The sequence below is a fragment of the Camelus dromedarius genome, chromosome 25, assembly GCF_036321535.1.
Source record: "Camelus dromedarius isolate mCamDro1 chromosome 25, mCamDro1.pat, whole genome shotgun sequence".
In the NCBI taxonomy this organism is placed as follows: domain Eukaryota; kingdom Metazoa; phylum Chordata; class Mammalia; order Artiodactyla; family Camelidae; genus Camelus; species Camelus dromedarius.
In genome coordinates this window covers 15,260,973-15,276,792 of record NC_087460.1, presented here as the reverse complement: position 1 = coordinate 15,276,792, position 15,820 = coordinate 15,260,973, and the positions used below count along the sequence as shown (strand labels likewise).

The 15,820-nt window shown below is 36.5% G+C and overlaps 1 protein-coding gene across 4 annotated transcripts in view; it reads left to right on the top strand.

Annotated features, from left to right (window-relative positions):
* Nucleotides 1-15,820, top strand: part of SOX5 (SRY-box transcription factor 5) — an 899,287-nt gene that overhangs the window by 126,805 nt on the left and 756,662 nt on the right. For 3 of the 4 annotated variants that reach the window (XM_031443965.2, XM_064479110.1, XM_031443964.2), the window contains exon 2: nucleotides 6,906-6,987. The gene's annotated coding sequence lies outside the window, so the exon portion shown is untranslated. Of the gene's footprint in view, nucleotides 1-6,905; nucleotides 7,020-15,820 lie in introns of all 4 variants that reach the window. The other variant, XM_031443967.2, reaches the window with a different exon arrangement.

Sequence of the window (15,820 nt, the reverse complement as noted above, 5' to 3'; positions counted from 1 at the left end):
CACATGTGGGCACCATTGGTTGAGAGGAAGGCACATGGCTCTCTCTGTACATGATGCTGAACGGTGCTCTATCATTTGGCCAGTCCACTGGGCTTGAATGGAAGGGCATCTGAATTCTCACTTTGGTGCAGACCATTAGCACGTTCACCCTCTGCTGGCATCAGGCCACGGAACTCAAGGTGGCTTGTGCACCAAGTTTTTCCCTGAAGTAAACTTAATACTTGTACTTGGCGAGGAGGTCAGCTGTTAAAGGATGATTGTTTTTTTTTCAGTAGGATCAGGTATTTGTTCAAATGTATATAGCAAGTGGAGGCAATTTAGACAATTAATCAAAGTGAAATCTATTCTAAAAAAATAGGAAGACCTATTATAGATTCACGGATCTGTGTATTTGTGTGCTCAAGGATAATAATAATAATGGGATATGTTTCAGAGAAAAGAGATGAGTAAAAATAAGAAAGAAAATTAATGGATTTGAGCCCAAGTAAATGAAACTGTATTATTTAATTATAGTATCTGACTGTGAATATAAATGGGAGAAGTAGAGCAAGAATTTTTTTTAAAGTTTGGATCATAGAAGATTTTATGACTAAAATAGGAAATCTGCCACTCGGAGCTACAAACTGGAAGTTTGATCTCTCACCAAATGAATCAGGGAGTATAAAAAATATTTTGGGAATTGAGGATTGTCCCTTTTGTACATATTCAAGTGTTTTTTACACCTAAAGGGAATGAAAACTGCATAATGTCAGAAATATGTCAACATCCTTCAGATCTGCCACTCTTTGGTAGCCTGGGTACATGGGAAAAAACTCATCAATACACAATGGAAAAGGACATGCTAACTCTTGCAGCTTTATGTCGGGACACCGTGTGAGACAGTGCCTACGAAATATCTGTGGTTGGGCCATTTATTTGCTATCAGTTGCTACTTTTGGCAGGTGGCTACATTTAAAACCCAGCATTCTGGTTAAATTCCGATGTAGATGAGTGATGATGTTCCATCTGCCACATTCTTATTTTGCTTTCCTTAAGGAAATGAAGCATAACTGTATTCCCAAGCAGAGTATTGATACCCTTCAGATAAAAATTTAATATTTTTATTCCTCATTGTGCAGTTCAGTGTCATCAGACCTCAGTTCTAGGCTCATCTCTTTCACTGACTCACTCATGACCTTGTGCAAGTTTGTTTCATCTCTCAGAAATGAATTTCCTATAAAAGGTGAGCAATAGTCTAGGTAATTGTTCAGCTTATTTACAGTTGTAACAGATTATGAATTGTTGATGGCCCATATCCTTGATTAATAAAAGGAAAATTTTGTCCAGACTTCAAAAACTTTTCAGACTTCTATTTACTTTAGTGTGTTAGAAAACACATTCTCTTAGGCAACGTCTTTAAAATCATCTATCCAAACAAGTATACGTCAACTGACAGAAATCTTGGTGTTTCAAATCAGTGTCAAGTATTTTTTGCTCCCTCACTAATCCCAATTCACATCCCGGTTATATTTTTAGTGGAGGTATGAATGTGTATGTAGTTTTGTGTGGGGGAAACCAGGACAGTATCTCACATAGCTACATTTATTGTGATGTTCAGATTTTGATTTATGAAATCTGACATTTTTGCAGAAATACTCAGTAGAACATGATTCATGACACCCTTCATTCAAACTGGTAATATGATGACACCATCAGACTGTGATAAATTATGTATATTTGATGTCATACCTAACCAGTAAAAAGCTATATAAAGAGGTACTAAAAAATGTTATACATAAAGCAAAATTGAATTTTAAGAAATGTTGAAGGAGGGCAGGAAAAAGAAACCAGAGAAATGAAAAATAGAGAAAAACAGAAAACAGAAAATAAAATTGCAGGCTTCAGCCCTAACATATCAATAATTACATTAAATATAAATGGTCTAATACAGCAAATAAAAGACAAGATATGTGAGAGTTTATTAAAAATGGCATCCAACTGTAATGCTGTCTCTTTATAAATTCTCATCAAATATAATGATATTGGCAGGTTGAAAGTAAAGAAAGGATAAAAATATATCATTCTAACATTAATAAAAATGAAGCAGGAGTTTCTATATAAGTAATAGATAGAGTAGACTTTGAAGCAAAGTAAATTACTAGTGACAGAGAGGGATATAATATGATGATAAAAGAATTGATCTGTCAAAAAGACATGAGAATCATAAATGTATATACACCAAATTACTGAACTGCAAAAAAATGACATATTTGAAAAAAGAATAGACAAATTCACAAATGTAGTTGAAGATCTCAACACCCCTAACTCATCAGTTGATAGAAAACTGGACAGGAAATCAACAGGGATATAGAATACCCTACAGTATCGGTAACCAACAAACTCTAATTGACATTCACAGAACACTCCACTTGACAGCAACAGAACACACATTCTTTTCATGTGATGATGGAACATATACCATGGTGGACCATGTCCACTATCAGAAAACAAGTTTTGGCAAATTTAAAAGAATTAAAATCATGAAGAATGTATCCTTTGACTACCATGAAGTCAAATTAGAAGTCAGTACCATAAAAATAACATGTAAATCTCTGAACACTTGAAAATTCAGCAACATACATTATAAATAATCTGTGGGTCACAGAGGAAGTCTCAAGGAACATAAAAATACATTGAACTGAATGAAAATTTAAAAAAAAAATGTGTGGGTCACAGATATAGAAGTGCTGAGAGGCATGTTTATAGCACTAAATGCATACATTAGGGAAAAGGAAAAGTCTCTAATCAATAATCAAACCTCCCACTTCAAGAATCTAGAAAAAGAAGAACTGAATATACCCAAAGCAAGCAGAAGGGAGGAAACTACCTGCCAACATCAAAAGGGCAATTTGAGTTTACTGGAAACATCTCTACACACATAAATTTGACAACTTAGATTAAAAAGGACCAATTCTTCAAATCACACAGACTACCACAACTCACCCAATATTAAATAGATAATTTGAATAGCTGCAACTGTTAAGGAAATTGAATAAGTAATTTTAACATTTCAGAAAAAAATCCAGTTCCAGATGGCTTCACTAGAGAATTCTAACGAACACTTAAAGAAGTAACATTTCTACACCATCTTTTCTGGAAAACCATTCATTTTATAATAGTGGGATTATCCAGTGGTATTACCAAAACCTAGCAAAGATAGTTCAAAAAAAAAAAAAGAAAACTAGAGACAAATATCCCTTACAAACACAGACACAGCAATCTTTAACAAAATATTAGCAAATGGAATTCAACAATATCTAAAAAGACGTATATACTTTTACCAAGTAGGGTTTATTCTAGGCATACGTGGTTGGTTCAATACTTGTAAAACTATCAGTGCAATTCAACATGTTAACAGGCTAAGAAGAAACATCACATGATCCTGTCAATTCATGGAGAAAAGTATTTGGTAAAATTCAACACCCATTTATGACAAAAACTCAGAAAATTGAGAATAGACAACTTCAGTTTGGTATAAAGCATCTGAAAAAAACCTCTATAAATTCTGTAACTAACATTAAACATTACTCTTAATGATAAAAGACTGAATTGTTTCCCCTCAGATCAGGAACAAGGTCAAGAATGTCTGCACTCACCACTTTTACTTAATATAATGCTAGAATCTCCAGCCAGTGAGGAGAAAAAAGGAAATTAAAAGCATAGAGATTAGAATGGAAAAAATAAAATTGTCCCTATTTGCAGGTGACATGATTGTTTATGTAGAAAATCCCAAGGAACTTTAAAAAAACTCCCCAAGCTAATAGCAAAGTAGTAAGATATAAGATAAATATATAAAAATCACTTGTATTTCTATATAAAAGCAATGAACACTTGGACACTAAAATTAAAAATGCAATACCATTTACAATCGCTCAAAAAATTAAATACTTATGTATAAATCTAACAAAACGTGTATAGGACTTGTATGCTGAAAGCCACATAGTACTGATGAAAAGTCTAAATAAATACATACATCATGTTTATGGATTGGAAGACTCACCCTAACAAACATATCAATTCTCTACAAACTGATATGCAAGTTTAATACAATTTCTATCAAAATTCCAGCAAGATTTTTTTGTAGATATAGACTAGATTATTCTAAAATTTTTATGGAAAGGCAAAGGAATCAGTAAAGCTATACAAATTTTTAAATAATGACCTCTCCCCCAAATATATATATATATAAAAGAATTTTTAAATAGAAGAATTAAGTGGGAAGAATTAATCTACCAATTTCAGGATTTATCATATAGGTACAGTAATCCAGACCATGTGATCTTGGCAGAGGGATACACACATATAACAATGGAATGGAACAGAGAACCCAGAAATTGTCCCACATGAATATATCTGATTGATTTTCTTGGCAGAGGTGCAAGATAAATTCAATAGAGGAAACAACCTTTTCAATAAATGTTGAAGCAGTTGGATATCCATAACCAAAAAAAAAAAAACAAAACCTTGACCTAAGTTTTACAACTTATACAAAAATTAACTCAAAATATTTCAATAACTTAAATTAAAAATTTTACAACAAAATTTTTATGAAAAAATGGAAAATCTTCAAGATCCAGGGCTAGGCAACACATTTTTAGATTTCATTCCAAAAGCATGATTCATAAAAGGAAAAATTGATAAATTGGACTTTGTCAAAATTAAAAACTTTTGCTCTGTGAAAGTCTCTGTTAGGAAGATGAAAGACAAACTTCAGACTGGGAGAAAACATTTGAAAACTATATATTTTCACTGTTATTAAGGATTAGTATTAAGAATATGGTCTTTCAAAACTCTACAATAAAAATGAAACAGTCCAGCTAGAAAACAGACAAAAGATGTGAAGAAACATTTTCATGGGAGAGGATATATAAAATAATATATAAGCACATGAAAAGATGTTTGACATCATTAATCATTAGAGAAAAGCAGAATGGCTAAAAAAAAAAAAAAGGAAAAAGAAATGGTGACAACACCAAATGCTGGCATGGACTGCAGAAATGGGCTCACTCATGCATTGCTGATGGGGATGTAAAATGGTACAACCATTTTGCAAAACAGTCTGACAGGTCTTTAAAGAAGACTTAACATACAGCTACCATAAAACCCCTAACAGTTGTGCTCCTGGGCATTTATCTCAGAGAAAGGAACACTTACGTTCACACACACACAATGTATACAAATGATTATACTGGCTTTACTTTTTAGAAAAATTAACTTTTGTTGAAGTATACTTGATTTACATTGTTATGCTCACTTCTGGTGTACAGAAAGTGATATGTATGTCTATATTCTTTTTCATATTCTTTTTCATCCTGGTTTATGACAAGTTATTGAATATAGTTTCCTGTGCTTTACAGTAGAACCTTACCATTGATCTATTTTATATATAGTAGTTTGTATCTGCTAATCCCAAACTCCTAATTTATCCCTCTCTGCCCTCTTTCCCCTTTGGTAACCATAAGTTTGTTTTCTATGTCTGTGGTCTGTTTCTGTTTTGTAAATAAGTTCATTTGTATCATATGTTAGATTCCACATATAAGTGATATCATGTTGTATTTGTCTTTCTCTGACTTAGTATGATAATGTCTAGGTCCATCCATGTTGCTGCAAATGGCATTATTTCACTCTTTTTTATGGCTAAGTAGTATTCCATTGTGTATATACCATATGTTCTTTATCCACTCATCTGTTGATGGACATTTAGATTGCTTCCATGTCTTGACTTTTGTAAATAGTGCTACTCTGAACATTGGGGTGCATGTATCTTTTCAAATTAGAGTTTTCTCTGGATATATGCCCAGGAATGCCAGGAATGGGATTGTTGGATCACATGAGAACTCTAATTCTAGTTTTTTTAAGGAAACCCCATACTGTTTTCTGTAGTGGCATAGCAGCTTTACGTATAATAACCCCAAACTAGAAACAATGCAGTGCCCTTCAGTGGGTGAGTGGTTAGATGATTTATACCATAGAACACTGCTCAGTAATAAAAATAAACGGCTATTGATATACACACCAACTTAGATGAAGCTCCAGAGAATTGTGTTGAGTATATAATTTCATTTATATAATATTCTTGAAATGACAAAATTATAGAAATTTTATGTTAGTGGTTTCCAGGGTTTAAGGAGGAGGTGGGGTGGGAGGGCTATAAAAATGCATCCTGAGGGACTCATGGTGATGGAAATGTTCTGTATCTTGGCTTTGCAAGATGCCACCATGGGGGGAAATGGGGTAAAAGATATAGGGGATTTTCTGTCTTGTTTCTGACAACTGTATGTGATTCTACAGTGATCTCAAACTAAAATATTTAATTAAAGAAAAAGGCAACCCTCTAATGACTTCTACATTAAAAAGTCTTGACTTGATCCTTTTCAACCTCCTCCTTTCCTGCTTGCTCACTTTATCCTCGTCTCTGCTCAAATGCCACCTTATCAGAGAAGTTTTTCCTTAGTTTCTCTAAAGTAGCCCCACTCCCATCACAGTCTATTTTCTTACTTGGATTTATTTTACTTCTCTCTTTAGAAACAGGCTTGATGCTTTTAAAAATTCCAAGGTTTTAGGATAGGAACCTTAAATTCCCTACTATGCCTCCTTGTTTCCGTGTGTTCTTCTGAAATTTGGTGCATTTGATTTTAAAAAACAAACCAAACAAGCTGATTCATTCTGTTTTCTTTCCGTCTGCTGATGGCTCAGTGTCTGTCTCGACAGAATTTAAGGGTTCCATAGTAGGAGATGTTCTGTATTGTGTTAGGCTCAAGTTTACCACAATCTACTGATACTTCCCCAAACAGCTAAGATTTGAGAGTCGACCTCCTCGCACCATGATTCTGCCTCTAAGTGACTTAGCTCTAATTCTCTTCTAGGCTTTTTCATCTGTCCACGGCGTAAAGACACACTTCAAGAGGATCCTCAGACGTCTTGGACAAGCTTCCCGGCGTGTGGCAGGTATGTGTCCACACACTGAGTGTGCAAGAAATGTAAGTTGTTTTATTCTTCTATAGCTAAATCTAAATCCTCCATTTAACCATGTGGAAGCAATCTGAGGTCCATCTGAGCTCCTGGTCAGGTTATGAGGGTGAGGCTGATGTATCCGCTCCTGGGTGGTCATCTCTCCCTTAGTCACGTGTGTCCTTCCATCCCTTGTCAGTGCTTGTGAGCCATTGCTGAGGGACACCTTGATCTTCCTTCCAGGAGCTTCTGCTCTCCTCTTGGCTTCTTCCAGATACTTCTTGGGCATGCAAAAATATGCTCCTGCTGAACTAGAAGAAACTCTCTGGGGTGGCATAGAGCTCTTTGCTCCTTGGATGCCACTCTGAAGCATGAGGTCCTTGTTCTGTTGCTCCTGAGTCATGCTATTGCATGAGGTCCTTTGCAAAACTGATCTGGTCCATCTCTCTGGACATACCACTTCATCATCTCTAAGGTCCAGCTCAGTCTAAGAAAGACGACCCTTTCCCTCAACCATTATCTTCCAACAACATATTTGGAATTTCTCTCTGTTAACAGTATTTTGAACAAGCACAACTGAGGAAGTCAATCAAAACATGGTTTACTCTTTTTTTCTTGTTATTTCTTTAAAATGAATAGGAGAAGGGGGGTGGGTATTCCCCTCCCTCTGGACAAAACGTAGGTCTCAGGGAGGCTCTTTACCTAATAGGATTACTCTTAGATTAAAAAAACAAATTCTCTCCACACTTTAAATCACAAATGTAGTCTGCATTCAGAAATCAGTGTGTCCAATCTTAGACCATCATCATAGCTTGAAAGTTAATGTATCAGATCGTCTCTCCTGCCCTGTCTGAGACCTGTTCTTGGATTAGGCTGTTGCAGTGGGAGAGGGTGTGCTGTCTTCTCTCTCCACCTGTCACCTCCTCGCCAGTGTGCTGGCTGCTAGGGCGAAATGCTGAAGGTTTGAAACATGGGAAAAAAGAGGAAATGAGCGGCTTAGGGATTTTTTTACTTGAACTGGTACTATGTGAAGCCAGCTCCAACTTTCCGGGCCTGGCAGGTGTTTAAAACTGATAATCACTTGGCCGCTTTGGGGGGACTTTAGTGGCTTCCCTGCTGGACCCATCTGGCTTCAACTCTCCTGACTAAGACAGGGCTTCTCCTTCAGCTGTCCACTCCCCACTCAGCTCCTGGTTTTCGGCCAGTCCATTCCACGTGAACTCATATTCAGTGTCTCAGGAATATTTCCAGATGGTCTTCTTGGGCTTCAGGCTGGCTCTCTCATCTGTGGCTCACACCTGCTTCATGAAAATGTGAATCTCATGACCCTCTGAGGGCAGGAGTGGGTGTGGGTACTTCTCAGATTCCAGAGCTGCTCCTGGCCTGACCCTCTTGTCTTCCAGATCTCCAAGGGAGGAGCCAGTCCATTCAGTTTTCCCAACTCCAGGGGACACATCCAAGCTGTCTAAATGATTCTTTTGAAGCCTCTCTAAAGACATAAGAGAGCAGAACTAGCCCCTTCCACCCCTCTTGCTTGGGGTGAGGTGGGACTTGACAGAGGGTAGCAGCTCAGTACAGGAACCTCTTCATAAAGCTTCTCCTCACTTTTGTTCTTTGGTCCTTTACATTCTTTTGTTGGGTTTTAGAACCATCCCACCAGTTCTTATAATTTTTTTAAAAATCTTGATTCTGGTCTGGCTCTTTACTTTGGAATTTCATGCCTGTTCAACAAAGGTGCCTCAGTTGAATCTTCCAATCTAATATCTGGTCACTCCAGTGCCACTAGGAAGAGTTAGGGTGATGCAGGGGAGGGGTAAAGGTTCAGCCACCGCACCCCCAACTCGCTCCTAGATTCACTAATGTCTGTATGGCCTTGACTACCTTATTTTCCACCGAGGTATCTAAATCTCCCCTCAGCTTAGTAAATAAACAGGAGGGTCTCTTCTAAGTCTGTTTTCAGTGCATGAGAATCATTCTGATTTCCCAGAGGGTCTTAGGCTTTTGAAATTCAAAACCCAATAATTGACACTCCTCTATCCCCCGTGCTCCCCTCCTCTGCCAGCTTGTCCTGGTGAAAATCCAAGTGTGGAGTATAGCAATTTGGCTGACTGAATGGAGAAAGAAGCAAGACTCAAGGAAATAAAATAAAATATTATATCCTATATGATAGAAAGTATTGCCTGCCCTCTTTTGAGTATGTACCATGTGATTTTTTAAATCCAGATAATGGCACTGCAGCCTTTATATTAAGGATTTGACATTTGAGGGAACCAGATGTGTTAGTTTGCCAAGGCTCCCCCTGTAACCAAGTACAACAGCTGGGGTGGCTTAAACAATTTATTTGCATTTAGAGGAACTTATTGTCTTGTGTCTGGAAGATGGAAGGCCGAAATTGAGGCATTGGCAGGTTTGGTTCTCTCCTCTCCTTGGCTTGTAGACGGCATCTTCCTCTCTCTTCACATCATCTTTCCTCTATGAGTGGCTGCTCTGTGTTCAAGTTTCCCTTTTACATAAGAACATCAGTTATATCAGACTAGGGCCCACGCTAATGACCTCATCTTAACATAACTAATTCTATCTGCAATGACCCTATTGTTAAACGTCACATTCTGAGATGGTGGGGGTTAGGACTTCAACATGTGAATTTGGGGTGGGGGGGGCACAATTCAACCCATAACACCAGGGTTCAAAGAGACTCAATAATTTGATCGTCACGCAGACCTTGAAATGCTGTTGAGAAGAGTCCGCACCACGACAGTGTGACTCTGAAGCTGCGTTCTGTCTGCGTTCCGTGACTGCACTTCATCTCAGGCGACTCTTGCAGGCAGCCCTGTGCGGCGGGGAGAGCGCTGTCTTTCCTTTATTAAGCAGCCAGACCGGACTGGCTGAGGCATGGCTCCATCCAGGAAAGGAGCTCAGACTCAGACCTAGGTCGTACCATCACGTGGACTCAGAATAGCGCACCTACACAAAGGAGGAACAGGAACGTGCTTGTGGAGAGTTTCAGTCTAGCACCATGGTACCACAGGCCAGAAAATGAATTTACACCTGAACTAAAGGTACAGATTGTGCAGAATTCAGAAGGCTCTGTAACTACTTAAAATGGTATCAGTGTGACTTTGGTCACCTTAATCCTATGACCTGTGCTTTGCATTTTTGATATTCTTGACCTGTATTCATATCTAAATATGCCGTGTGTGTGTGTGATCTGCTTCATGGAGAACATACTTAAACAATGTGTAATAAAATGACATATTTAAATCATGCAAAAGAAAAAGGATAAAGGGTTTGCTGTAAAGTTCCTGCAGGCATTTACTGGATAATGGTAATGATAGCTTTACAAAAGAAGGATAAAATATGTTTAGCTTCAATGAGGATTATATTTAGGAGAATTATCAGATTCTTTTGGATATTTTCCTTATAAAAACAATTCTTTAGTGCTTCCTTGGTGGAAGATAGGAATTATAATAGTGATTCTGAAATGTGGCTTCATGCATAAGAACGTAATTTGAGTCTTAACGGTATCCATCACTGTTTTATTCCAGATGGCAAAACATTTTTTTTTATTCCTTTCAGTTAGTGCTTGAAATATGTACCTATGGAAATAAGTCCATTATAAGATTTTTCTTGCCAAAACTAATAGATGCTCACTTACTGAGAAATATGTGTATTGAGAAATATTTAAGAAAAATACACTTTAATGAAGCTGCACTAATGATATTTATTTAGCTAATTGTGTACAGGAATCTAAACACGATTTCAAGTAGACTGTTGGCCATGTAAATAAGCCTGGCACAGGTGTGCAGAGTTTTAAGAGAATTAGATAGCAGATCTAATGAAAATTGGAGTAAGCCTCAAAGAAATGTTTTATTATGAATTAGATTTCCCACTTATAAAGCAAATAATAGCCACCTAACAAAAATATTTTTAAATAAGGGTAAAAAATTGCTAACAATACCAATAACCAAAAGCAGTAACAGTAACCTCTTGATTTATTTGCATCTCTGCCTTTTCCATTCATTTGTCTTCTGAGGATTACTGAGCACTTAATGCAGGCACTTGGGAAATGAAGATGGTGAGGACAAGGTTTCTGCCTTGAAGGAGATTTTTATTTATCAGGGGAAACAGACAGAGTCCGTGTAATGGGTGATAAGTACAATTCTGGAGGAGAGGGGGCCAAAGAACTTGCTGTCAACTCTATTGTCAGGTCTGGGAAGACTTCAACAGGTAAGTTGGGACAGAAATATGAGAAGAAATCCGTTAGCCAGAAAAGAGAAGAAAATACATTTCAGTTGGAGGAAAGAACACCTGCTAAGGTATGGGATGACTGAAATGACATCATACCGAACTGTAAATAATGCAGCAGGTCTGGAGCCATGGAAAATGAAGTTGGAGAAGTAGGTGGAGGTGACATCATGGGAGGATTTGTGCCAATTATCCTGTTGGCATGAAGGTTTTCACATAGGGGAAGGAATATGATTAGAATTTCATTTTAGGAAAATTGATCTTCAGTAATATGATTGCACGGATGGCTTAGAAACTTCAAACCTCTAAAGGTTTGATAGGGAGTCAGATATACAAAAAAGCGGAAATGAAGCTTAAATTAAAAAATGCTTGGCTTGCGTGGGCCTCGAAGAATATTTCAGTAGGGACTCTAAAATGTGTTCTTGTGGTCATGTTTTTATAAAATTTGCCAAAAGTATGAGTTTTTAACTTCAGTTATATATGAGTGCTTTTTCTATGTTACTGCCCCCCTGTTGTGCTTCTCTTAATGTTGGGTGGCACTGATGACCCACATTTTGTATTCACAACTTTATCTTTTTCTTTAAAGGGCCCCCAAGTTGTATCAGCTTAGGCGTCACTTTTTAGATCTAGTCCCAAGATGATAAAAGTGCAGGAATCCAGAAGAGAAACGGTGGGTTCTTAAACCAAGACAGTGCTATAGAGTTGAAGTAGAAAAAGATGTGGAAGATTAAGGGGGAGGAATTACTATTAAGTAAAATCAGCGCCTCCTTTTCATTTTACTGTGAGATAAATGTTACCTCCATAGGAATCTGTTTTTCAGGAGGAGTTATTGTGGTCTTTTCCTGGTAGTGATTTAGGAAGTGTTAGGAGGTAATTATAATTCTTTTATGAAAGTAGTTGTACTACACACTCTAAATGCACGCTTACATACCTATATTCTAAGAGCTCGAAATAAGTGAGGCTAAAACAATTTTATAGATCAGATTGTTTTAGACTAGGTGGTAGCAAACTTTCTGATAAGGACCAGATAGCAAATATTTTAGGCTTTGCAGCCTAGGAGGTAAAATTGAGGATATTATGTAAGTACTTTTAAGAGAGCGAAAAGTTGTCCACAAAATTTTTATCGACATAGTTTAAAATACAGTAATAATACAGTAAATTTTGAAAAACAGAAGTCTCATATTGAGAAAAATTGAGTTCTTTTTTGGGAGGTAAGACATTTCACTTAATTGTAGTTCGGTGTTAGTGTTCTCTGTCATCAGATTGATTATAAATGTTCATCCATTAAACCATTCTTATTTCATAGGGAGTGAGCTGGATTTGGATCACAGGCCACACCCCTGTTTTAGCTAATGACATTTATGTCATTTTTTCTGTTAGGCTTTGTCAAAATATTTTGTATGATAATAAGTTTAATTTGTGTTGCATACTTCATTGGAAATTATGACCATCAACAACTTGCAAAATACTCATCAAAATGTGCGTGCGCATGTGTGTGTGTGGTGTGTTACATGTGTGTGGTATGGGCCATTTTACTCTGCATAGCCAGTGGAATTTGGGGTGTATCTGGGGTATCAGCACTGTTACAATGAAGCATTTTGTCTCTTTAGATTAAGAGAGTGGATAAGTGAAACAGGAAACTAGACTTGGCAGGTCCAAGTTGGTCTGTTGGTATCCATATTTGAATGACTTCGACTGTTCCCTGTTGTTGACTTCGAGTTGACTGTAATTGGTTCTGTTCATTAACATCTGTTTCTTCTAAAATTTTTTAACTTTTTTTAATTGAGTTGTAGTCATTTTACAATGTTGTGTCAAATTCCAGTGTAGAGCACAATTTTTCAGTTATACATAAACATATATACATTCATTGTCACATTCTCTTTCACTGTGAGCCACCACAAGATCCTGTATATTTCCCTATGCTTGCTTCTTCCAGCTTTTGAGGCTTTGGTTTTAGCTTTGCTGTTGCTCAGCAACTTTCCAAAAAGTCTTAATTCTTCCCCTATCCTCCCTCAGAAACTTCATGTCTTGAAATATTTTTTATAATTCACATTTCATTCTTTAAGGATTTTTGTGGCAAGGCCACCCAGTTGCGACAGTTCCAAGAAAGTAAAGGAGGAAGAAAGAAGGAAAGAAACAAAAGGAAAAGATATGAAAATTTAAAAAGCTAAGAAGCAGATTATTTCACCCACTTTAGAGACTGGAACATCTATCTCGAAAGTTTCAACTGGAATTTGATTCCTAAATCAAAGACCAATTTTTCCTTTAAACTCTTAATGAACAGTTTGAGAAGTCTATTAAAACTTGGGTGAATTTAGCTACTTTCATGGAGATTGGGTTTAAGAACTGACCATTGGACTGCAAGTATATGTTTTATCTTTTTAGTCAATATGGGTGCAAAGAATTAGTATCTTTCTAATGTATATTCAAAGATAATTCAAATAAGTGAACTCAATATGAAAACCTTATCTTATTGAGGGGGATGGCTCAGTGGTAGAGCACATGCTTGGTGTGCACAAGGTCCTGGGTTCAATCACTAGTGCCTCTGTTAAGGAGAAAAAAAAATATATATATAAAAAAAGAAAACCTTATTTTAAAAAATACAGAAAACTTTTCTTACATTATGAGTACATAGAATATTTTGATTGAATGTTGTGTTTAGTGGAGAAATGTGCTACACGTGTTTATACAACACGCATAAGCTATGTATAATTTTTAGAGATAATGTGTTACTAGACTGCAATTTGTATGTTTCTGAGAGTCAGCACAGGAGAAAAATTCCATCAAAATTAAAGTTTGGTATTACTTTCTTCTCTTATTTACTTCCATAGGCTCTTTGGAAAGCAAGGTTCCAAATGTGTATTTCCACAGTCTTACTTAGTGTGCTCTTCTCAACAATTATCTTGTTTTTTAGCTGCTGAAATATGTGACAATTAAAAAAATTTTGTTTAATTCCACATTTTGTTTATACTTTAGATGCAGAAGGCCTTTGCTTTTTTAGAAAATTGGTACTAACAATTTTATAATTCCAAAAACATAATTTGCTCCAAAACAGCATTCTTTTGTATTTTTTTACTGCATTCTTCAATTATTGTTAATTACCAATTGGACTCACTGTGTCTTAAAATAAAATTCCTTTAATAGATATTTATAATCACAATTATTGACAAATATCTGATATTTGTTATTCAAAAAACATTTGTTCAAACAGAAAATAAGTAAATTATTTCACCAGAGGCAAAAATGAGCCTCAGGGCCCTTCCTTCTATGAGTTCTTTCGAGGTTTGGGGAAAAGCTGTAGGCAGTGTGTTCAGATAATCATACGTTTTGTAAAATGTGCGATCTAAACTATTTTAACTGCAGTCGTTTTTGACCAGTGCCTCCACTTTCGTCTCCGTCCATTCCTTTTCTGTTTTGTGGTGGCATTGGCGAGACCATGGCTTTGTTTTGGTGGTAGTGTGGGAGGTCTACCAAAGGGCAGTCAAACTGGTGATACAGTGATTTTAAATTAAATGAGATATAGTTATGTTGTTGGCATGGACTTCCAAGTATAGTGAAGTTACTGGTGACAGTCCGCTTTATCAATTTACTGGAGCCTTGTGACACTCAGGTGAGGAGCCAGAGGCCACATTGTCCTATGGATACGTCGGTCCTGCAGCACTGACCCCGATGCAGGTGGGGGGAGAGGAGAAATGAGGTTTGAAATATACAGAGACTTCTCTGTGGAAAACCTTTCTTGTTGTTAGATGTGTGATGTTATAAACAGAGGCTATGGTTTGTATCAATGCCCAGTCACAATAGAAGTTCTCTTCTGTTAGGAATTTAATGAATAATGCACTTCATACTATTATTAAATCATTGTGTAATTTTTATTTTTTGATGACTATTTCATAAGTAGAATTTCTCAAATATCTGTGTTTTTAGGGCACAAATTCATAGCAGTTAATACAGGTAGCAAGGATCACTGTGTTGTGCAGTTGCGTGTTTTCTGAATCCCAGTTATGACTAGTTAAGAACACAATTTGATTAAACATACTAGATAGAAGAATGGATTTTGAAAGTGATACATTTACAAAGAGGCAGTCAAAGAGTGTGCAGCCAATGACTGGAGGGAAAAAGCATTAGAGAGGTGTGGTCAGGGAGCTAATTAATATGAATATAATTTTTTTCCAGCTTTTGTGATGTTTGTGACACTTCTCAACACTTTAAAGTAGTAATTTCTTGGGATTTTTCCACTGTAAATCAATATTCACTTTCTTGTTAAATCAAACATTTTAATTTGTGTTCTGTATCTAAAATTGCATAAGCTTTAGGCCCCCACAAAAGCTGAATCTACAGAATAAATATCTATTAAGTACTTAGATGTCATGAAGGTAAGGATTGCTTTTAACCCAGCATAGAGCCCAGCATATATTTGTCACTTATTATGTGTTTGGAGTTGAACACGTCTCCGTAATAACAATTAGTTATTTTTGTACAGTGATGACTGGTACTTTATGTGGACATTAGGTAATATCTGTAAGCTGTAGCTAAGAAGCATTTCTACCTTCTCAGGATCTTAAGGTGATGAAATCATCCATTCTCC